The sequence below is a fragment of the Octodon degus genome, unplaced genomic scaffold (genome assembly GCF_000260255.1).
Source record: "Octodon degus isolate 3935 unplaced genomic scaffold, OctDeg1.0 scaffold00002, whole genome shotgun sequence".
Lineage (NCBI taxonomy): Eukaryota > Metazoa > Chordata > Mammalia > Rodentia > Octodontidae > Octodon > Octodon degus.
Genome location: NW_004524578.1, coordinates 1,738,916 through 1,762,885, shown reverse-complemented (window position 1 = coordinate 1,762,885; position 23,970 = coordinate 1,738,916).

The following is a 23,970-nucleotide window of genomic DNA, read 5'->3' as shown; positions in this document are numbered from 1 at the left end:
CTGTGTGGTCCGCCCTCCACTTGGACATCCGTGCCAGCTCCGCACGCCTGCTGCACCTCAGCAATGCTCCTTGGGTCTGGGCGGGACATGGAGTAAGCCAACCCTATTTCAGCTAGTTACCAGTCACGCAACTTTGGGTAAATGGCATAATCATCCTATGATTCAGTTTCCTCCTCTCCCAAAGAGGAAGAACTTTGGCTTCCAATAGAGGTTGTTAGGACTACTTGGAGAACACACATATCAGGGCTGGGCATATGATGAGCGCCAAAGTAATAGCAGCTACAGTTATCCCTTGTGCATTATTATCCACCGCATGAGTTCTCCATCCACAAACAGCGGACATTGCCGAATCTGCCTGGACACTCAGGCAGAGGACTGAGGGCCGGAGGGCGGCTTGGTGCTGGATTCCCCTCTTAAAAGCAAGCTCGAGTGTGTGGCAGGGATGTGTGCGTGAGAGACTGGGAGCGCCTGGACTGGGCGAGGGCACAGCAGGCGCCGCGGCAGCACTGTGAGAGGGGCGCGCGGCCCTAAGAGCACAGCTGCTGCCCTGCACCCATTCGCTCACTGCGTCACCACGGGGTGGCTACAGGGGAGTTCCCCAGAAGAAGCCCAGACAGTGAGTGCTGGAATAAAGCAAGGAGGACGCAGCCAGCCCCTGGGATGGGAAGGGCGAGCCGGTCTCCTCCGAGCTCTGATGGGCAGCTCCCTGGCTCAGAGGCACAGCATCCCCGGTGCTCTCCCTGGTCCTGCAGTCACATCAGAGACAGAGCCCCTGTCCTCACCCCACCCCGTCATGCATGTGAGGTTGTGGTTCTCCATCAGAACCCCAGGAAGAAAGAGAAAACATTCTTTCCATTTAAAATTCAGTGTTTTGCTTTACTTATATTTTGAGTTTTCCAGTGAAGATGCCAAGAACTGCTGTCGGGTCTTGCAGGTTGAAAGTCATGACACGAGACCAACACCAGGCAGGGGGCGGTTCTGAGTGGGGCTGACTGGAAGTCAGACGGAGCTTCCCAATGGGCAGCCGCCAGCTTGATCTCCAGGCAGGGCACTGCTTTCCTAAACCAAGCAGTATGGCGGTGTTGGAACAAGGATGCGCTCCTGAAGACTGTGAGACAGTGAGAACAGGACAGCGGCAGTCCACAGTGGCTTGGCCACGGGGCTAGCCGGCTACCTTGAGATGGAGCTCCTAGCGGAACAAAGTACCCAGTTCTCTAACAGAAATGATGGTGTCCAATTTGACACTGGGAACTATCTAGCTATGGAAAAGCATCCAATTATAAAGAACAGACTCATCCATGCAGCAAAGAATTCAGCTTGCTGGAAGGCCACGGACCACAGTTTTGGCAGCTGCCGTGGAGTATGCGAAAGGCCCCACACCAGAGTGAAGACCTGCGAACTCTGTTCAGATAGGAAGCTCTTCAGCCCACACCAGGCAGCCGCTCAGCATTGAGGGGCTTACCTGGCTGAGGGACACTGAGAAATGGGGGGGGGATTTCTTTAGGCTGAATTAAGTCTTGAAGTATGTCACAGAATTTCAAATAGGAGAAATGTTTTAAATAAAAACAATACAAGGAAGCTGCCAGAAAGGTAGAAAATATCACACATAGAGAATTCACAGCAGTGGAGCCGCCCTCCATCCAGTGAGCAGAAGGAGAGAATACTGTAGTAGAAATTGGGGAGCTCACCCTGGCATAAGATCCCAGGAACATAGATAATAGGGGAAACGCTCCGCTGATGGCTCAAATGTGTCTCCTAAAAGCATATGCTGGAAACTTACCCCTTCCCCACCTCCTGCAGCCACACTGGAAGGCAGAGCCTGCGAAGAATTAGCTAGCTCCTGAGGGCAGAGTAAGGAGCTGATGTTGCTGTCATGGAGGCGGGCTTGTTACTGTGGCGGGAGTGGTCTGTTACATCCGGGGAGTACAGCTCTTTACACTCCCCCTCGCTCTTCTGTTCCACTTTCTGCTGTGCAGCGGGAAGGTCCTCGCTGGAGGCTGGCACACTGAGGGAGGATTTCCTGCCTCCAGAAGGAAGAGCCAATACATTCTGGCTCACTGTCAGTTACTTACTCTCAGGTACTCTGCTCTGGAAACACAAAATGGACTAACACACAGTCCAAACCAACAGTAAAGAATTTGTAGTATACTTTACATAACACAAAAAAGCCTACTGCTACGGAACAAGCTTACAGTTGATTCACTTTACAGGATGTTCTTATAATTCTAAGTCATTCTACAAGCCATCTCTGAAATAGCACCAGAATGCACTTTTGAATGAATGGTTGGGTGAACTGATTCTCTTGGAACTGTCCGTTCAACTGCTACCACACTGATAGCAGAAAATAATACTTTTGTTTCTACCTTTCTCATAGTTGTACATCCTTCTCTTTTGCCTTGTAAGAAGGCATTAAACCAGCCTTACAGATAGGGAGAGACACAGGTACGTGTGCCCTCACACACCGATGGCGGTATCAGCAGGCACAGATTCTGAGCTGCAGGCACACGAGCCAGGCTAAGCAGACGGGGGAAGAGATGCTCACGGCGCCACAGGTCTGGGCGCCACCTCGGAGCCGGGACCAGCGTCCGCAGTGCCATGAGCACCCGCCCTCTACTGCGAGCAGATGCCCATTTCTCTTCTTGTTTTCCACCTAAATGGCTTTGATCGGCAAAATGACAGCCTAGTTTCTATGCTACAGTTGGAGTCCTGCAAGGAAAAAGGACTCTCCTGAAGAATTATTCTCAGATTCCCAGCAAAGGATAAATTACTCTTCAGGTACTGGCTCTTGGCGAGTGACTCATCCCCAGGGGCAAATGGCGAGCTGCTGGCCACTGCTGGAGAGAGGAACTTCCCGGTCAACGCGGGAGCAGCTGGGGCAGGACGGGCATAGGACAAGGCTCTACAAAAGTGAAGCTGAGGAGGGACAGCACAGCCCTAGCACAGCTGTGCTGAGAGACTGATGCCCCTGCGGAGCCAGTGCCGTCGTGTACTATGAGCTTACTCGGATTAACTCGGCCACCTGATCTCTCATAGTAAGGACTGTTTGTATGAATATCCATTTCACACATGCAGAGGCTGGTGCATGCACATGTGCAGTAAAGCACATCTACAGCCATAGGATTGATTCCTAAGCATCAGATGCAGACACCAAATCCCCTTCTCTCTTTACTTTCCCTGGATGTTTGCTACACACAGACACGACCAGAATCCTACACCCAGTGAAATCTCTGCCATCATCAATGTCTTTGAAAAGTTGGGAATAAATTTTAAATCTTTTATTTCCTCAGTGGAATATACCCTATTAAGCACCCCACAACTGAGGCATAGAAAGCCTGCCGGCATTCACGACAAACAACGCAGAACATCCCCTCACGCCCACACCTTCCTCAGATAGGACAGAACCTGGAGCTGCTGGACCCAAGTTACATGGGCCCCATGGAAATCAAGTGGGAAATGGCTATTTTTTCCATAGCTGCAGTAGTCTCCTAGAGACACAGTCATTTTTTAGCTCTCTGAAAGTAATCCCCACCAAAATGTTCATGCTGTAAAGTACTAAACGTTAATTTTAGAAATAAAAGAATGAAGCCAGATCATTTTGACACACTCTGCAATGAAAAAGGAAAGGTGTTTGACCTCTTCCAAGATTGTTTCCCAAACCACATGTTCTGCCCATCGACACAGCATCCCTGAGCTTCAGCAACACGGGTTCAGAGGCTGTGTGTGTCTTGGGCCTGCTCTCTGGAGTCCCAACCCAGCCAGCTGCCCGCCCATTGCAGGGCTGGGCTCAGGCTCCTGTTGTCTTTCACTCCATCTCCTCTGCCATTCCTGTCTTCCCTCTTCTTAGCAAAAGCTCTCCCCACTTCCTAGTATGTTGTCCCTCTTATCCACAGCAGCTCTGTTCCAAGATTCCCAGAGGATGCTATTTGAAACTACACAGTCAGTCAGTCAGTCAGTCTGTCTGTCTGTCTGTCTGTCTATCTCCCTCTCTCCCCACCCCCCGCCCATATGTATGTAAATTTAGGGACAACAAGACACGATAAGAACAAACAATATGTAGAACAATACATTGTACTAAAATTATGCGACTGTGGTATCTCTCTCCTTCAAAGACTAGACTCTCTGTTTAGTTTTTGGGACTGCAGCTGGACAGGACAGAGGCGAGCAGAGCTGCAGAGCAGGGAGTCGGCCACACACGCACTCGGGCCTCTCACTGTCTTCACTTTCAAAGCTCCATTCGTCACATTGGTTAGCACAACTGTCTAGTGCACAGCAGCCTAGGAAAGCACCTGGGGGAGGCCAGCTGGGAAAAGGACAGAGAATGTCTACCTGCTACTCTGACGCTTGTCAATTCTATCAGCAACAAGAGAGGGGCTGTCACATTCCCGGGAAAAGCAGAGGTACAACTAGGGAAGAGAGAGCTGCATTTCAGCCCCCCAGTGGCAACCCCATCAATTGGCTTCCTTTACCAGGAAGAACTGCAGAGTGACCTTACGACGGACTCAATGGCCAGCGCCCCTTACACCCCGAGAGTCTCAGCTGGGGAAAGGAGGAGGATGTAGTGTAAAGCCCACAGTTAAAACTCTCCCCAGACTCCCAAGACCGTCCCCTGTACAGTGAGAGGGACTGCTGCCCCCCAGTGGGGCCACCATCATCACTGGAAGTGTGTCACTTTCCTGGATGTACAGGCATCAGCAACCAGACACAGATGACGTCAAGGCTCTCCCATGCCAAGGGCAAGAGACTTCCTGGAGAGCCAGGGCAAACCCGGGGCAGGTTGTACCCCCAGAGGTTCTGACTGGGGGGCCCTGACAAGGTAAATGGATGCTCCATATTAGGGGTCATGTGATGAGAACCTCAGCCCTGATGGGTCCACTAGTCTCATGTGATAGAAAAGATCACTGAGACCTTAGACAGGAAGCATGCCCGAAGCTCAAGTCTCTTGTCTGAAAGACCAAGAGGTTAACAAAAAAGGAGAAAAAGGGTAACAGTCATGTAAGAGGGAAGGAGGCAGGCATGAAACAAACAATAAAACTTATTACCAATAAAAACGAAAGCACAAAACAGCTTCTTAAAGTCTGTGGGTGTTGGCGCTGCATGACTTCGACCCGGGATGGGAGTTAGCTGCCTGCCATCCACATTACAGCAGCATCTTAGACAGCAAAATTGATTCTTTCACCCTGAAGACCCTCTGACTTCCACCCACGATAGCTACTGTGGCTACAGATAAATGCCCCAGAGTTTTCAAGAAGCTGGCATCCCAGCTTGTGGCATTAGGTTGCCAGAGTGACAACAGAGACACCTACCGCAGAGACGCTTCCCCACAGTGTTAGTGGCAGAAATAACAGACCTAAAGGCAGATGTGTTGAAATCTAGTTCCGATCTTTTCAGTACATGTCATTTTAGGTAAGTGACTTGGTCCCCGAGAAGCTAAATTAGGTTAAGTATAAGACGTGGGCTGACGACTTCTTTGGGACTTTTCATTTTCTATTACTCTGTGTTTTCGATTTTCTCGGTGCAGCCCTCTTTTTGAGTACAAGGGTCACAGAAATGCTCAGTCTCTGCTTCCAGTTGATAAAACATAAAAGCTCAACATGATGATACTGGTGACAGAGGCATGTGACAAATGAGTGGGTACCCAATGTCCCAGACCAATGCCAGCATCTGAAAGGCTCTCTGTCCAGCTGTGCTGGCCGGTCTGACGTGGGCTTCTCTAATCATCCAGGAGGAAGCTTTTCTCTGACTTATCATTCAAGGGTATCCTATCCAACCGGCCCCCACCCCTGGATTTCCCAAAACCCCACCGTGTCCTGGTCTTCTTCCCTGGGGCTCCCAAGCCCTGCTGACAAGTCACAGGGTACAGGGCTGCACCCAGGTGAGGCAGAGGGGGCCCCGAGCTCTGTCCTGAGCTCTGACATCTCACTGCAACTCTGGCGCCAACATCTCACCTCTTGCCTTTTAGTTGTTTTAGACCAAGTATTACCCGGTGAGAACTTCCTGTCACATACTGTCACAAACTAGCTGTTCTTCCCTCCTCAGTTCAACAAAAGGCCCCAGTGTGCACCGGGGTTCTCAGGCCCAAAGTCCAAGGCCTCCTTCTTGCCTTCTTCCCGAAGCTCCCGCATGCACTCCCCGGGCCAGGCCAGCACGTGCTCCCAACCTCTCACGCCCTGTCTCATCATATCCCTGCCAACACCTGACTGCTCTCCCACAGCTCTTACCTGGATGACTGTGTCTGTCAGCTGCTGTCTGTGCCTCCAGTCCCCACATGCAACACAGGTGGGCTTGTTAAAAGAGGAAGTTAGATCCCATCACTTCCCACTTACAACCTTATCATGATTTTCCATCACACTTGGCTCAAACCCAAACTCGAAGGCTGGGTTCATACCACCCCACCTGCGGGGGCCCTGCTTCTCCGTCTATGGCATCCTGCACCTCCCGCTGCACCCCAGATGCCCTTCACACCTTCCCGTGCAGGCCAGCGTGTTCATCCTCGGCCACATTGCACCCGGGCCTACCCTAAACTTTGCATATCTGCTCTTCTGTCTGGCTCCTACCCTCACTCACACCTTGCCTTGAATGCCTTTTCTGAGACCTGGCTTCTTCCTCAGGTGGAAGACACTTAAAGCTCTATTACACCAGCCTTCTACACGGCGGCTGTCAGCACTGGCTAATGCTCATTCTGTTCATGCGCTGTCTTCCCCACAAGCGTCCGCCTGTAGACCTTCCTCTCTGCAGCCCCAGCCTGGGACAGTGACAGGCCCCCAGGGAACCCCAGTGACTGGGGGATCACAGCGAGCCTTCGGAGCTCCTGCAACAGCCTTCAAGGGAGGGGGTACAAGCTGGTGACAGGTTACCCCAGCACACCAGAAATGCCAACAGTCCTGCCACACAGCTATGCGGAACTGTCACCTTCTTCACCACCTGCAGAAAACACTGCCTGCCTCAGCCAGAATAGGAAGTCATGGATGGCACATGGACACTGGAGATGACTACAAAACTGACAAATGCCGGCAGCACTGCCCAGGAGGTCCGCAGGAGACTGCTTCCCATTCCTTCTGGGAGTGGCAGGAATCCCTGTTCTGAGGACAGGGTCAGAGCCTGTCCTTCCACACCACTCTGTCAGCACGAATGCTTTTGGCTTCTTCAGTTTCCACCCTCTAGGCTGACTCTGCCCAGTGGTAGCTGTTTCTGTCTGGGCCACCTGGCTGGGATTAGAGGCCACATAGGACAGCTGGGCTGGGGGTGGTGTGTGGGAGCAGTGGGTAGGGCCAGGAGCATCACCTTGCCGTTGGTCTCCACAGCTTCTCACAGCACTCCCTACGGCCGTGGTCTGTTCCTAGGGACCTCAGCTTTCCATCTCCCTCCTCTGGGTCTATCCCTGCCTTCTTCCTAGAAAATGGCCCTTGTCCTCCAAGAACACAAGTCATAAGGCGAAGGTAATGAACTTGATCATATCAAAACTAAGAACTTCTGATCAGTGAAGACATAGAGCACATAAACAGACAACAGAGTGGGAGAAGAGACCTGCAGTAGCTCTCGTGGACCAAAGAGGGATGTTTCGTTCCCATTCTCATCCATTAGCCAAAGTTCTGGAAAGAAGAGAGGGATATGTTTTCTTAATTCTTCCTCTTCTGTGACCAGAACGCCTGGCAGAAGGGTGGGTGAAGTGAGGTAGGGAATCTCCCTGGGACCTACGCGAATGACAGTTCTCACTGTCCAGGGTGTACTGCTCTGGTTCAAAATGAGACAGAGCAGCTTTCCTGCTCTTGCTCCGAGTACTCCCCTCCCTCGCAGAACGCCCCCCATGGATGCTGCCTGCTTTCCACTCGGGTTTCTCGCAGTTGCTCCTGATCTGAAGGCTTTCTTATATACTTTTCTCAATACTGCAGATATTTTCTCCCACGCTCATCTCTGAGATGCTCCCCAGAGAGTCTCACTGGGCAGAAAGGCTTAAATTTTATATAATCGAATTCACTTATATTCACCTCGTAACTGTTGTGTATTAATATCTTGTTGAAGATGCTCTTCCGACACCTAACCCTTTTTCAACAAACTCTACAGCATTCCCTTCTACATTTAAGTCTTTAGTTTAGATCTTTTAGATGGTGTTTGGTATGGATCCAACTTGGTTTTTCCTTATATAGCAACTTTCCTCACTGATTTGTGGTTCCATTTCATCGTCCCACCGAAGTCTGTGTCCGAGCTCCCTGTCCTGCGCTGCAGGCCTATATGTCTGTACTTGCCTCAAAACCACAGTGTTCCACTATTGTGGATTTGTAGCACGCTGTACTACATGGCGGAGTATGTGCTCTTTAAACCGCACTACCTCTTTAAAGAGATTGTGCAATTACTTCTGCACCCAGCAGAAGCCAGTGTGGTGATCTCAATGACAAGTTCAAATACAAAGTGGCCACTGCCTATTTCTGTTAAGTACCAATCATCATTAGTACAACAGGCAAGTATGCTGGGAAATGAATGACTCACTCAACAAATAGGCGTTAGGTACCTATCATTTGCCAGCTGGTCTTGTTTGAACATTTCTAGGGGCTGATGAACAGAAGAATCAAAATCCTGCCATTCTTGGACTGACACTGAAGTGACAGGACTCAAGGGACCAGCTGCCCTCTGAAGCCCAGAGTCTGGGTGATGCTTTTTCTACCAGGGACCCAGGTAAGATCTCCCTCTGACTCCCACAGTGAAAATGCTTTGGGAGAAGAGAGCCACTCTTAAACTGTAAATAAATATGTTATTGCGCCCTAGGATTTATAGGGCACATCAACTGATTTACCCAAGATTTAATTTGTTGAACATGGAATGTATTTAGCATGAGTGAAATAGCAGGTCATTTCCTTTTTTCTCCAGAGTTTAGTCATTACTTTGATTTTGAATACAGAGCTATAGACTGGAAGACAATTACTGCCGCTATGAATCTTCTAAATTATAAAACCTGGTTATTTTAATTATATTTTAATATTTAAAATTAAACTGTCCTTTGAAGAAATTAATTTGGGACTGAAAGAAATCTAGACAAATTCAGATCTGCTCCTTTGAATGCCAGGATGAAGAGTTAACAGGGCTGTGGTTCATTTTGTTTGCGGCCTGGAAGGGAAGCACAGGCTTTTCGGTTGGAAATGACTCTGCAGCTGGCCTCTTCTAGTCACTGGACAAGCACAGGAGGCTGGAGTTTTCACCCCACTAGACCTGGTGGGCTGTACTCTCAGTTTGAATGTGAAGAGTCCCAAAAAGCCAGGTTCACTCGTCTTCATGGGTCTCAGAACTGTAAATCTCAGGAAAGCTGGCTTGAAGAGTTGGATGTGCTATGCTCCCAAGAGGTGTGGGTTGACAAGAGAACTGGGAGGGAGGATGAGAACACTGCAGCTGTGTGGGGTGAGGGCCCAGGAGTGTGCGAGGTGACACTGTGCAGCTGCACCCAAGGACCACTTCCACCATGGCCTGGGGGTGGCCAGATTCTTGAACCCAGAACCTGAGAAGGGCAGGCGGCCCTGCAGGGCTGGCCAGTGAGAACACACTGGCCCTGTCTCACTTTCCTCTTCAGAAAGCAAGGAGTGTGTGTGTTCCTAATGCTTCAGGGCACAAAGAACAAGAAAGGCATCATTCACGCCAGGTGCCCTCCTCATACGCGGCATCTGAGCGCCTTCTGAGCACCACTGAGTAGGACCTCTGATGGCTTCGTCTGCTGTGAGCCTGTGCAGGGGCTGCTGGGAGGACGGTGCAACATGCGCAGCTCCAACAGTGCAGCCTAGGCTTGGCAAGCTGGCCTGCAGCACAGCACGAGTCAGAGCAGGGACCACTGCAGCAGCCGTGGAGCCCGAGCCTTTAACCTCCAGTTCTCCAGAGACACGGTGGTGACAGTGGCAGTCGTGGAAGTAGTAGTAGTAGTAGTAGTAGTAGTAGTAGTAGTAGTTGCTGGTGTGTGTGTGTGTGTGTGTGTGTATATAAATCAAGAGCCTTAATTTTAAGGAGAGGGCCACATAATTGTGGGGAATGGCACATCCAAAACCCGCAGAGTGGGTCAGCAGACAGCGGCTCTGGGAAAGTGCTGGTGTTGCAGCTTGAATCTGAAGCCACAGCGGAGCCCACTGCCTCTGGGCCTTGGGGGACCTCGGCGCTGTCCTCCGGGGCTCTCAATTGTTAGGGTAATTGAGGGGCTGGGGGCTGATCACTTCTGCTGGAAATCTGCTGATTTCACTATCAATCACAAGCAAAAAGCACCTTGACAGCGACATTCGACGTTCAGTTGTGTCTGGCCAAAATCTGGGTGTTACAGCCGAGCCAAGCCGACACATACAGTTAAGCCTCACAGCCACCACGATGGTTGGACAGGCCTTTGATGCAACAGAACATGAAGGGTAAGTTACGAGATCAACTAAGAATCTGTTTTTCTGGCTCTTCTAGTTTTTATTTTGTGTTTATTATTCACATAGATATTTGTTTCAAAAATCACTCTTGTGTAAACATGACAAGAGAACACACACGTGGACTCAACAGGGAAGAGTTCTTGACACCACGAATCTTCTGCGGCTGTCGCTCCCGGGTCGTGGGCGCTGACCCCAGCGCAGCCTTCACTGCCAGCTGACCTCTCATTACTTGAATAGACACCATCTGCCTAAAAGCACACTGACCAGAGAGCCATTTCTCTTGGGATAGTAAATTACCAACACTGTCTTTTCCTAAAAGTGATCCACTTTGGCTAATCTCAATCTCTAAGGTCATAAATTCCTAAAGTCAGTATCAATCCATTGATAAATCTCTAAGCTCTTAAAAATCTTCCTTATTCCCTCAGGAATAATAATATTTATTTATTTTTATTTTTTAATAATATTTAAATAATAGTAGACAAATATTTAACTATACTTTGAAAGCATAGGACCCTTTCCTCTACTCACCTACCAAGGTCCTCATTTGTCTTTCTTCAGTGCCAGACATCACTTGAGAAATTGTGTCATGAGTGACAATGGCGAGGATCTGGGCTCAGTGACAGTGGTGAGGACCTGGGACAGGGCCGCATGGGCATGTGTTGGCACAGCTGGAAGGAGAGTCATACCCCTTGGACACTTCAGGCATTTGATGCGTCAGGACAGCCAGACCCTGAGAGCGCCGCCTTCCTTAGGCTCAGTGCATTTCCGGGAGCCTCTCGTCAGAGCCAGCCTCGGAGCCACCCACAAAACCTGAGCCTGCCACCCCTGGTTTTCCTTTCCCCAAGACTCACGGTGAGGCCTGCCTTGCTGGGGCAGACAGCTGGCCCCCCACTTGCTCTTCTGTTCCATTCCTGTGGCATCTGTACTTCCACCAGAGGACAAGCTCCACGAGGCCAGGCCATCTTACTGTCCCCCACTGTGTGCCCAGCACCTCCGCCTTACAGGCTGCATGGTGAGCGGCGCCATTGCCTGCGCCACATGAAAACCACACGATGCATACTTCCCAGGTGCTTGCCTTTTCTCTCCTACATTGTGTCCTAAATCTAGACTCGTGTTGACAAGACTTAAAGTGCTCTCCCAAAACAAAGATTTGCTCCTATCATTGCTGTTGAAAGGAAGGGTGAACCCGTGTGCGTTTTGATTCTCCCTCGTGCTGTGATATTTCTTCCCAGCATATCTGGTATAGAATTCTGAAGTAGTCCTGCAGAGCTGCCACATAATATGCCCTAGACCTGGTGGCTTGTTAAACTGCACACATCTATTTTTCAGAGTTTATAGGCTAGAAGACCAAGATCAGGTGTGGGCAAGGTTGATTTTTCCTGAGGTTGTGGATCAATGTGTTCTTTCCATGTCTTCAGATAGCTATCCACATATAGTCATTGATTTGTGCACACGTCTCTCTGTCTCTGCCTCTCTCTGTCTCTGTCTCTCTCTCCCTCTGTCTCTCTGTCTCTCTCTCTCCCTCCCTCCCTCCCTCCCTCCCTCCTTTCTCATACAGACAGAAGCCGTATAGGATTGGGGCCCATCCAGATGGCATCAATGTGTCATTATTACACTTGACCTTTCATATCCAAGGGGCACTTCCTGTGGACACCAAAATTCAGGGATGCTCGAGTCCCTTACACACAATGGTGTAAGAGCTGCATATACACTACTGTGCACATCTGTGCTCACTAATCATGAATGTCACCTTGACTGGCTGGGGAAATGCTTAGCGGGTTAGTGCAGGACACTTGCAGGTGTGGCAGGTGGGTCACGGGGGCATGAGCTTGGGTTCTAAGTCCCACGCGCAGGCTTTCTCTCCATAATTCTCTTGGAACCTGCTTTGCTTCCCAGCCACCACGCAGTGGGTTCGCCTCCCTCTCCTACCATGATGGTAGGCCTCTGAGCCAGCCGGCCACAGACTGAAAGCTCTGAAACCACAAACCGCACTGAACCTTTCCTGGCTTCAATGGTGGCACCAGGGCTATGGCTCCAGAAACAAGAAAGCACACTGATACAACATACGCCGCACACTTTAGATGACTTCTGATACCTAATTTCAGTGGAAATGCCATGTAAAAAGCTGTTAAATTGTACTGCTTAGGGAATAATGACAAAAGTGTCTGTACACGTTCAGTACAGATGCAATTCTTTCCAAATACTTCAGTCTGGGTTTGTGGAACCTGCAAATGTGGGTGCCGTAGATACGCAAGGTCCACCTGTACCTCTTGAAAAAGCCTTGTTGCTAAATGCAGTGACATTCTAGGGGATTAGAGACTGAGGACTCCAACTTACATATTTTAGAGGAAACACAATTTAGTCAACAAGAAAGGCGATTTGCTCAGCAGCTCGGAGCTAGAGGCAGTCCTGTGTGCAGCTGGGCTCCCTGCGGTAGAGGCGGTGCTCACAAGCCCCCGGTGCCCTGCACAGAGGTCACCCTTCTATGCCACGAGCACCGAGATGCCCACCCACAGCTTGCGATGCAGGTGCCCCAAGCGTGGCCATGGGGCATCAGAGCAGTCCTGTGGCCTGGGGCACGGAGGCAAAGCACACAACACGACTGGGCAAGGCTCAGCGATGGAGCCCATGCTTAGCGTGGACACGCTCTGCACCACCACCACCAAGACCAAAGCAAAATAGAACAAAGCTGGAAGCCCACAAGCGGCGACTAAGGAAGCCTCCGGCAGTGGGGGGAAGAGTGGTAGGAGCTGATGTCCTCCTGTTCACTGTGCCAATGTGCCAGGGAACAACCAAACCCTCATGGTGGTGAACTGGACCAAACATGCCCCAACCCGTAAGTGCTAGTAGTGGATGACGCAGCTCCCTGGACCTCTGATTACTCACAGTACACAAATAGCAGGGCATCTGCCATGCTGTTCTGTGTCCCAAGCCCCAGGGAAGGCAACACATGGCAGGTTCCTCTCCACTAATGAGAACCCAGTGCTTAGGGAACCCACTGCTGGGCAGAGAGAGTCTGTCCCTGTCTAGAGAAAGCTGCCACCTCAGCTCACAAGACCCAACCCACACAGAGACCCCTGCACAGGACACAGGAGGAAGAGCTGTCACACTGACAGCTGACACACATTGTGGACAGACGGAGCAGGGAACAACGGGTCCAGGGACAGGCTAGCTGTCATGGCCTTCTGGGGGTGGGGGACAGAAGGTGGAGGACCCCACAATAAGGAGTAAGCTACACAAGTCTGGAGAAAGAGCTGCGTGAGCAGAGCTAACGCCAAGCATCCGGGCCCAAAGCTAGGAGAGGCCAGGCTGGCGGGACAGCTCTTCTCGCAGAGCAGGCTGGTGTGCCCTGGGTGGAGCCAGTGTGGGTGCAGCAGAAGAGGGTGCCTGAGGGAACAGTGAGCCCTGGCTGAGCCTGCCTGCAGGGCACGGAGAGGTCTATGGCTCACGGGAGCCGGGCAGTGGCCCCAGGCCTGGCCAGCCACATTCTCGGTGTGTAGATGAGAAAACACTCTCAGAGACAGAAGCAAGAAACTGTGCCATCAGACTCCCAAGGGTCTGGCTTGGGGCTGAGCTATGGGCCGAATGTGACTCCCCCCAAAACCTCCTACAGTGAATCCCTAGCCCACAATGGGACAGCAAGAGGGACCTGAGAGGTGTGATTAGGTGTAGATGATGTCACAAGGACAGGGTCCCTGATAGGATCAATGTGCTCTCCGCCTTGCCCTTCCCTTCCACCTTCTCCCTTCTGTTCCCTCCTTCCCTGCGTATGAATGGAAGACAGGCCATGTAAGGACACAGCGAAAAGCCGTCCATCTGCGATCTAGAGGAGAGCCCTTGCCAGACTGAGTACACCAGCACCTTGACCTTGGACTCCCAGAACTGAGAGAAAGAGCTGTCTGTTGTTTACCGAGGCTGAGGGATTTTCTGATGGAGGCCAGAGCTTATTCAGACAGGCAGGAATCCAGATCTTGCTGGCGCATGCCTAGCTTCTCCCAGTGCCCAATCGGCTGCTGCTTGACACAGAGTTTCCCTTGGGCCAAGTCACAGGCTGGGGGCTAGGGACAGCCAGAGGGCTGAAGATTCAGGGAGAGGCCCCGGAGGTCACAGACCCTCACCCGCAGTCCCAGCTTCCCTTCCGGTCAATCCCAGCACCCACATCAAACGCTGTCCACATGAACCACAAAAGCAGGGAGGGTGTTTATTATACCAGAAACCACAGGGAGTGAGTGGGCTGGCACAGGGCTGTGACTCAGGCAGAGAGCTGGCAGTGGTGCTGGGAGCACGCATCGCACTTGGGGCCAGATGGTTATTAATAATGCAAGGCACTCAGTGTACGCTGGAAGCTCCCCCTGCCACATGAACACAGAAGACCCCTGAGGACCCACTCACAGCACGGGAGTGGCGGGGTCAGACCAGGGGGTCTCCTTGCCCATGCTGAGCAAGTGCCAGATCCTCTGTAGCCTGTGGCCTGGGCAGGGTCCACTGAGCACTGGGACATCAGTACCACGGTGACATTTACACTTCAGATGCACTTGCTGTCCCTTCCCTCGCATCCTCCTCATGACACGATGGCCTCATTTCACAGAGGAATAAATTATGGAGCAGAGGGTAACAGCCGATGCACTGTGTCAACTGGAGAAGTTTAGGAGTTTTAAATTTCAGTAACCCAGCAGGAGGCCAGGGTCCTCACTCTGTCAACATCCTGAGCCTGCCCAAGACAAGAGTAGGACACGGTGTGGGTGCTGCACACACCCCAGGGCAGGCGGCCGGCTTACCACAGAAGGGAGGGAAAGAGGCTGCTCTCCCCCTTCCTGTGCTTGTGCCGCTTTTTCTGTCTTCTGTCGCCTTGAACTGCTGCCCCTGTGCCAGGCCACCCTGCCTTGGCGCCGGCTGATTATGGATGGAAACCTCTACAAACTGAGCTAGATAAACCTCTGCTTCCTTAATTTTGGGCATCGGGTATTTTGTCCCAGCCACGAGAGAAAAGTAAGACACAAAGTGAAGTTATTTGCTCAACAAAAATGAGAGGAAGTGATAGCAAAACCACAGATCCAAGCCTGCTGTCTTTCCCCTCCCCTCAAACATTCACTTACAGTCCCTAGACATCTCTCTGTCCACACAGCCACCCACCCATCCACTGATCCCACCACACATGCCCCTGTGCCATGCCACCCTGCCTTGGCGCTGGCTGATTATGGACTCTGTGTTTGGAGCCGTGGGTGTGGGCAATTCAAGCAGCTGCAGCACCCCACACAACACCCCCATCTTTTGCAGAGACTCAAATCCAGGAGCCAAGCAGGCAAGCAGCAGAACCCAGTGGGTGGACACAGTCTAGTAAGAGAGAAGGAAGATGAACCGCGTCTAGGTCCAGCTTTCCACTTGCTCTGGAGGGACCTTCTGGAAACACAGGGAATCCTGCCCTCAAGCGTGCTCGTCAGCCACCCATGTTTTCCATCACTCATGCGTGTCCTTGTGCAGATGCTGGCCCACCCAGTCTGCCAGCCCCGCAGGCTTCTCCTGTCTTCCAGCCTCGGCAAGGCCGTACCTACTGCACAGAGCAACGCTCACTTCTCTTCTCACTGTGCATCATCACCCCTCACACCTGAAGATAGCAGTTACTTCCAACAGGAAGCTCTTTGCGACTGCTTTTGTCGCTCCTCTCCCCAGCTCCATCTCACACATCAGGTACTCGTTATTCCTCCGCTCGACCTGACAGAGAGCAAGGATGGACAGTGACCTGTATATGTTCTCACAAGCATGTCCTATGGTCCCAACTAAATGATGGACAGACAGATGGACAGCAAGCCATACCTCCATCAGCTCTGTGCCTCAGCCATCCTAGGCATGAGTACGGAAGGGCAGGGAAAGATTGCAAATGCCTTAGGGCAGACCAGGAACAGGTCTGCTCACTGCACTGGGGCCTCGTGGAAGCTCAGCCTATGTCTGCTCCCAGCCCTGTATGCCCACCCCTGGGTCCTGCAAGAGAAGCACACTGGTCTGACCCGGGAGGGCTCTTCATCCCTGCTCCTCATCTTGGTGGGCCAGGTCACACTGTCCCTGCAGAGCAGGGAGATGGGGCTTCGAGCCTGTTGTGTGTTTGGAGGTGGGTGCCGCAGGAAGTACATTCAGGATCCAGCACCGTGGCATGGGGCAGAGCAGCCAGCTCTCCCGATGGCCTCCCTGGCAAGTCACTGCGCTCGGTGTCCTCCATCCCTCCTGGAGCAGCCAAGGTCCTCTGAGAGCTCCCTTGTCCCCCTACTGGGGCCGCATGCAGCCAAACCCAGACCTCAGTCCAACTTCCCCTTCATGGGTCGCTCCAGGTCACAAATGTTTCTCACCCCAGACCTCTGAGCAGAGACCCCAGCTGGGAAGGAACTACTACCCTCACTCATGCCCAGCACCAAGAGCCCCCGAGGGTGGGCTTCCTCTAAGACCCCAACCAGTGAGTGGTGACGCTCCTTGTTTAGCTTTGTCAACAGGGGCCAAGGCATCCACAAAGAGACCCCCTTCCTAGGGGTGACCTGGTGGCCCCACCATGTGCAAGTATCCTTTGGATCCTGCAGGCCTCAGAAACAGCGACCAGAAGAGAATACACACACACACACACACACACACACACACACGCTCAAACACACTCATACACACCTTGTGCACAGCATTATTCAGCAGTCTGCTCATTTTAAAAAACCAGAATCAGGTTTCCACAAAGGGCTCTAGAAAGCAGAAACTCCACACTGCAGTTAGCTGCCCTCGTGAGCAACCGCGGGGGGATTCTGCACCAAGCACAAGCGGGCGGTGCCGAGCCAGGGCAGCAGGCACAGCTGAGTCAGCCATGTCCTCCAAGGCAGCAGAGAGGCTGGGTGCAAGGACCGAGCTCAGTGGCCCCAAGGAAGCACAGGTGCTCTGCTCCACAGGCCACCAGGCCTGTGGATGGCACAGACGTGGTCCCCCAAGAGCGAGCAAGCGCAGGCACCCTGAGCTGCACGGCTCCGCAAACAATGCCCCGCCCTTCCGGTGCTGAGTGCAGGGACAGCCGGGGAGAGCTATGGTCACCTAAGCCAGAAATATTTCCCCGCAGCTTTTTAAAGAGTAAGATTTTAAAGTATTACTTTAAAAAATAAAAGAAAAAAAACCTTTTACTTTGTGGTACTAAGACTTTCTTCTTTTTTTTTTTTTTTGGGAACTTGGGGATTGAACTCAAGCCCTTGCACTTGCCTGGGAAACAGCACTTATTCTACTGAGCCATCTCCCTAGCCCCAATATTAAGTCTTTCTGAGGCTACATTGTATGTGTGATTATGATTGTGTACAAGGGATATTAAATTTATTTTTAAATTCCTTTCAATCTAGAACTGAAAAACAAGAGAGAGTTTTTAATCCTGACCATATGATGTATTGATCATAATACAGATGATTTATTGTATGAATGAATAAGATATTTTATGATAGTAAGCATGATAAACAAATTTATTGTAAGTAGTGTTGCACCATACGTATCATATATTATCTTTACATGTGCTCAGAGAGCCAGCGTCAGTGCAGCACTGGGTTAGGCTGCACCGCCGGCATGTCCACGCTTCCTGTACAAGTGACATACAGTAGCACACGTGCTCTATGCAGGAACAGTGTAATTTTCTTCATTCTGTGTGGCTTTTATATGCAATCACACAAAAATGCAGTAACACTCAGCCTCACACTGTACTTCATCGTGCTGATACTCACCTTAGAAGTAAATTTATGAGGTGGATTTTATGTTATTAAAATTTGGCCCCACGGCAGCACAGTTGAGCTGTTAGATTAAGTATGCTTTGGGGTTTAACACCTCACATTTGCTTTAATATACTGGCTTATCTTACATAAAAAAATAAAAGAAATAAAGAAATTCCTAATTTTTTCCTTTCGTGCCCAGTCTCTAGAAGGCAGCTACCACGACTTTTATACAAAAATACAACAAGCTCTCTTCCGGCTTGCAGTCTGCAGGCCTGAATGCAGCCCTGGCTGGAGCCAGGCGCACACGGTGGCCCTGGGCAGATGCCCTGGTGCTCTGGAACCTGAGGCTGCCCGCAAGTCACGCACTGACCTCTGGGCTGCAGGTCAGAGATCACCGGCAGGTCTGGCTCCCTTGCGCATTAGGCTTCGCTTAGCAGAGCACTCCCAGGCAAAGGAAAACAACCCAGCTGAAAGCCGGTAATGGAATACCCAGCAATCACTCTTGGAGCAGGAGACGGCGCGCACAGCGGCCCGAGCCACCACGTCGCCCAGCATCACACAACAGAGCGGCACTGTCATCTTCTAAATTGCATGCCGCGTTCCATCCTGTTTCCGTACCACACGGCCTGCTGTTCAGGACGTGAGGAAAGAAGCATCTTTCCACACCAGTCCACATCACTTCCAAATCCTTAAATGAACTGTAAAATAATCAAAGGCCATTTGCTGAAATGTCGTTTTCCTTTCAATTCTTACCCATTCACAAAATCATCCTCAGAAACGGGGCTCGTTCTGTTGGTCCCTGAGACACCAATGGCTCGATTCAGCTCTGAACACGCCACGGGCACAGCACTGCTTCCGAGGCCACTGCCCTGGAGGCTGAGGGGCGCCTCTCCCTAGCCTGCTGGGGACACGGGCAGGGCAGGGCTGAGCACCCTCCCCCACGCCCACAGACGCCATCCAGCCCCTCAGCGAGCAGGAGCGTCACGGGGCAGGGGAGCTTCTTTCCAGCTATGCTGCTGGACCCCTGGCTGCAGTCACAGTCTTTTATTCATCACCTGAAAGGCTGGCTGGCTGGCTGAGGTCTGTTACCCTGAGTTCTGCTCTTGGGAGGTGTCCCCAGCTTCAGCAGTCCACTGGGCATCTGAGAACGAGGCACTTGTGCAGGAGCCTCCAGTACTGGGGTTGGAGAGACAGCGGTAACCCAGAATGGGGAGCAGGCACCAAGTCCAGGCGAGCCGAAGGGGGTCACCCTGGGGTTCCCAGCACTGCTGGAAACTGCAGTCTGCACTTTATGATATAGTTTTGAATAATTAGATAAGCTTGAAAGTTCCCAACCACAGAAATGATAAACATTCAAGGAGACAGAAGTGTTAATTACCTTGATTTGATTGCTACATCATTGTGTACATGTAGCAAATTATTCTAATACACTCCACAAGAGTGTATAAATATTGTCAATTTAAAGTTTAAAAAATAGGCTGGGGAGATGGCTCAGTGGAATAAGCACTTGGCCTGGCAAGTGCAAGGACCTGAGTTCAATCCCCGGTTCTGAAAAAAAAAAAAAAAAAAAAAAAAAAAAAAAAGTTAAAAAAATATTAATTTAATTTTTAAAAAAATGCGTGATGGCATAAGTAATGATTTCTCAACCAAAAGTGGTACACCCCACCTGACAGTGTCTGCTACAGAGACCTGGCTCTCATTGAGAGGGCTGCAGCAGCAGGAAGCTTGATGCTCTTATTCGGGCTGTGTCTGAAGTGTCCCTCAATTGCAGAGAAGTGGCGTGGAACCGGGATAGGAGAGAAAGCACATTTGGTCCTGCTCGAGGTCAACTAACGTAATTTAATGTTAAGGAAGAGTGAGGGGGGCAGGCCCCCCCCCTGCTGCTTTTCCATGGCTACAAGGTGTGTTGAGAAAAGCTGTAGGGCTGCAGACCTAAACCCGCATCCTGGGCCTGGCCTCAGAGGCAACTGGAGATTTCTCAAGATCTCCCTTCTCCAAAGCCAGTAATAAAAACAACAAATACATATGTGCAACCCATTAACACAAATCAATGAAAATGCATTCTTAGTAAGCAAGTAAGGGTCTGACCCACTAAATCAGAGTCTCCCAGGATGGACCTAGGAAGATGCCCCTCCTTCCCCAAACACCCTCCCTGTGACCACACCCTCCCTCTGTGGACAACAGCTTAGGATGCCTGCAGAGTTCAGAAGCTGAGGCCACACTCCTGCGGGGGTGGCGGGCTGGAAGGAAGGAGGGTGGATCCCATCTATATCCAAGGGAGTGTGAGAAACCCTCCCTGTCCACAGGGTCTCCTTGTGAAGCTCCACTAACATGGTCTCACTGAGATTCTCCATGGTCTGCTGAGGCACCCATGAGAAGGGACGTGATAAGGTGCTTCAACCCCACTCACCTGGGGCAAATCCTGTGCTCCTATAGGTCACTTGGGTTGAAGTCCTGACAAGTGATTTTGTGACTCTCAGATAACTGCTCTCAGTGTGCACAAAACTGATCGTCAACAAAGTAATGAGCACAACGCACAGTGATTACCCCAAGCTCAGAGAGCAAAGACTGCTTAGCCAGCTGGGTGTGCTGAACCAAAGAACGACTGACCATGAGTGGTCCTTGGCATTGATCTCCCTGCCCTCTTCACTTCCACCCCCCATGGCTCCTGAGGAGGTAAGAGGAGGCTCAGACAGCTTCCCGGGTGTGTAGGACCAGTTCAAAGTTAGAGGATGACCCCCAAGAAGCCCCACCAGAGCTGCATAGGCAGGAGTGTTAAGTCTGGTTTGTGATGCACCAAAAATGATCATGGAGGTGCAGACAATCTGCTAACCTGGAGAAGTCAGACAGCTGAGCAAGGCGTGGCACGGCTGGCTCCTGCCACAGGCTTGGCACAGGGCTCTCCCAGTACTCAGTGAGCCATGGGATATTGTGTGCCTTGCAGAAAGGGCTGACATGTGCACTGGGCTGGTGTGTAAGCAATCAGTGCTCCAAAATATCGGTTCTTCTTCTCTTGTGTCTCTCAAGTGGGCAATACCTTCCCCCATTCATGCAGGCACAGGAGCACAGAAAGCATGACCATGCCCCTCTAAGCAGAGGCAAGTAACTTCCCAGTGGTCACCTGTCTCTAGCAAGGGGTGTGGGGAGGAGCCAACAGACCTATGTATATTTAGCAAAATCTGAGACTCAGTGGCATCACACCCTGTGCCTTCCCTTCAGTCTAAGTAAGCAGAAGCATAATTGGTCAGACAAGAAGAGAGAGGGTGCTTCATGAGCTCCCTGAATTGCCGACACTTCTTAAAAGGCTCCTATCCCAGAGACAAAGGATGAGGCTCCTATCCCAGAGAAAAGGATGCTTCTCAAGACCCTGCCTCCAAAACCCAATAACAGGACCAACAGATATCCATGCAATTAATGAACACAAATCACTAAGAATATACTCTCAGCAACCAAGAAGGCAAGAAGTGAGAGTCAGACAAACATTTCCAAGATTCCCTCTAGTTCTACAAAATTCCCCATAACACTGTCATACTACTAAAATAAACCATAAGAAGGTTTCTGTATGGAAATATACCAGAAATTATTTTTAGAGACTTGAACATTTTCTGTAAGTTTAGGAATTATATTCTAACTAATCTATTATGATCACAGCAGTAAAACTATACATTGCTTTATGCAAAAATCCTGCTGGTTTCCAATCCTTAAACCTCTTGAGATTCATCTGGCCCAGGAAACTGAGATAATTTTCTCCTGTTCAGAGTTTGGGGAAGATTTTTGCTTGTGTTAACACAGTCTTCCGAGTCTCATTCTATTTGAAAAGTGCAAGGTTCCTCTTTCAGTAATTGGTGCATCTCTAGACGAGACCTTCTCCCTGGAGTCTCATTTACGGGCCTTTCCGGAGGATCAAGAAGGGCACTTGCACCAAGAGACACGTGCTCATGAATCAGCCCACCCGTGTCCAGCAGCAACACACTCAAAAGTAGCCCAAGTTAGCCAACTTCTATCACTGGAAAATGAGTCCAGTTCAGTTGGGTCTGCTTAGTCTATTGAACCAGGCATTCAAGGTTTCTGTGATTAACAGGCCTGTTGCATTTTTTGCCTAAATCCTTCCTCAGAGACCCTCCTAGAGAATCCAGCTGGTGCTACACAGTGACCACTAAGGGAGGAGAATCCCATCCCCCAGCATATGTCCTTTCCTGAAATATCAGGATATAAGTCTCCTGTCCTAAGATCACATTGAGAAAACAGTTCCTCTTGCTAAAACGTGAGACTGCATATCACAACACATGATCAACAGACCGGACCACCAAGCACTCCCTAAGCCCCTGTGAATATTTCACGGGGAGACCGGAGTTTCTCACTGCAAAGGCATTGCTGTCCTGGCCCTGGGGCCTGCCTCAGAACGTGTGCTCTGGAACTCTGGATGACACAGCTACGGGGTCCTCGGCGCACTGCGGCACCCCTTTCTCATCTCAGTTCCCCTTGTCACAGGCGCGCCTGCTCCTCCACCTTCCCGAGGAGTGTGGACACTCTTTATCCATGTGAGCCACCCGCTTCCTTCTCCCCTCACTTGCAGATCACTCCAGGCTCAGCCACTTCAATTCTCGCCAATTCAATTTTCTTTTATCTGCCAATTCCTACATGCCAAGCAATGTAGCTGTGATTTTATAAACACTGCCTCATCAAGTCCCTACAGAAGCTCAGCAGGGTCAAGAGCATGCCCACTTCCCTGGTGTAACTGAGCACCCAGGTTGCTAACCTGCCCACATCAGCTATGGAGTGGAGAAGGGCGCCCCGCTTCCGAATCCGATGCGCCTCACTGCTCTCTCTCAAGATGCATTTTCCTGGGCGGTGCACATTCCCTTGTGCGCGCGCGCACACACACACACACACACACACCCCACATGCACTGGAGGAAGGGCAGACCTGCATGTGTAGCTGTCTGTGTGAGTTACTGCACATCGTTACCATTTACGAGCGTGCTTTATGTATGTTTTCATGCTAACCTTACGCTCCTCTGATTAAGCTCCTATATGTTACTTCCCGGCTGCCTCCAAAGTGCACACTAGTCTGCCCCCAAAACACTCGCAGCTGAAAAGGCAAATCCATTCCCAGCCTCTTCCCCGGGCTTCAGCTGGCTGGGCAGCTGACAGCCCCAATCTGTGCCTCCAGTTCCAGTGGACTCACAGAAGAGTTCAGCAAGTGGTGAGAGCAGACACGGTGGGCTGAGGCCTTCGGGGGCTCTACCGCAGGTAGCACCTGCCCACGTGCCATGGAAAGAGCCAGCCCCAGAGCCCACTGGAGCCCATCTGCCACATGTAGCCTTCTATATTTTATATTCTTATAGGAGTAAAGTGGATGTGAAATCATAGACCAAAATAAGTAAACAGAAATACACGGAGAGAGCAATCTGGCTCTCAGAGGCTGTCTACAACCTCAAGTCTTGCCTTGTCGCCCGCACTCTTCCCAGGAACTTAGGAGGAATCAACCCCGCTCAGGCAGCTTCTGTTACCAGGATACCTACCACTTCTGCACTAAGTGGTCCCCAGAAATCTTCGCTGCCTATTGATGCCACAGTTACGTGTCTGTTGACGTTGGTAACTACGCGCAGCATGTAGACTTTTATGTAAGAAGGGGATGGAAGACAGAAAACCCACACATGTAAGAGTGCTTAAACCCACACATGTAAGAGTGCTTACATGACTGAGGTAATAAATGCATGATAAGTAAAATTTTTATGCAAGAAAAAAGAAACAAAATAAATATCCTTCACTCAATTTCAATTAAAACAATTCAAGGATGGTCAAGTCCTCAGCAAACGTCAGGATAAACGGTCAACGTAAAGATATAACATGGCTAAACCACCTTCTCACTTGAGC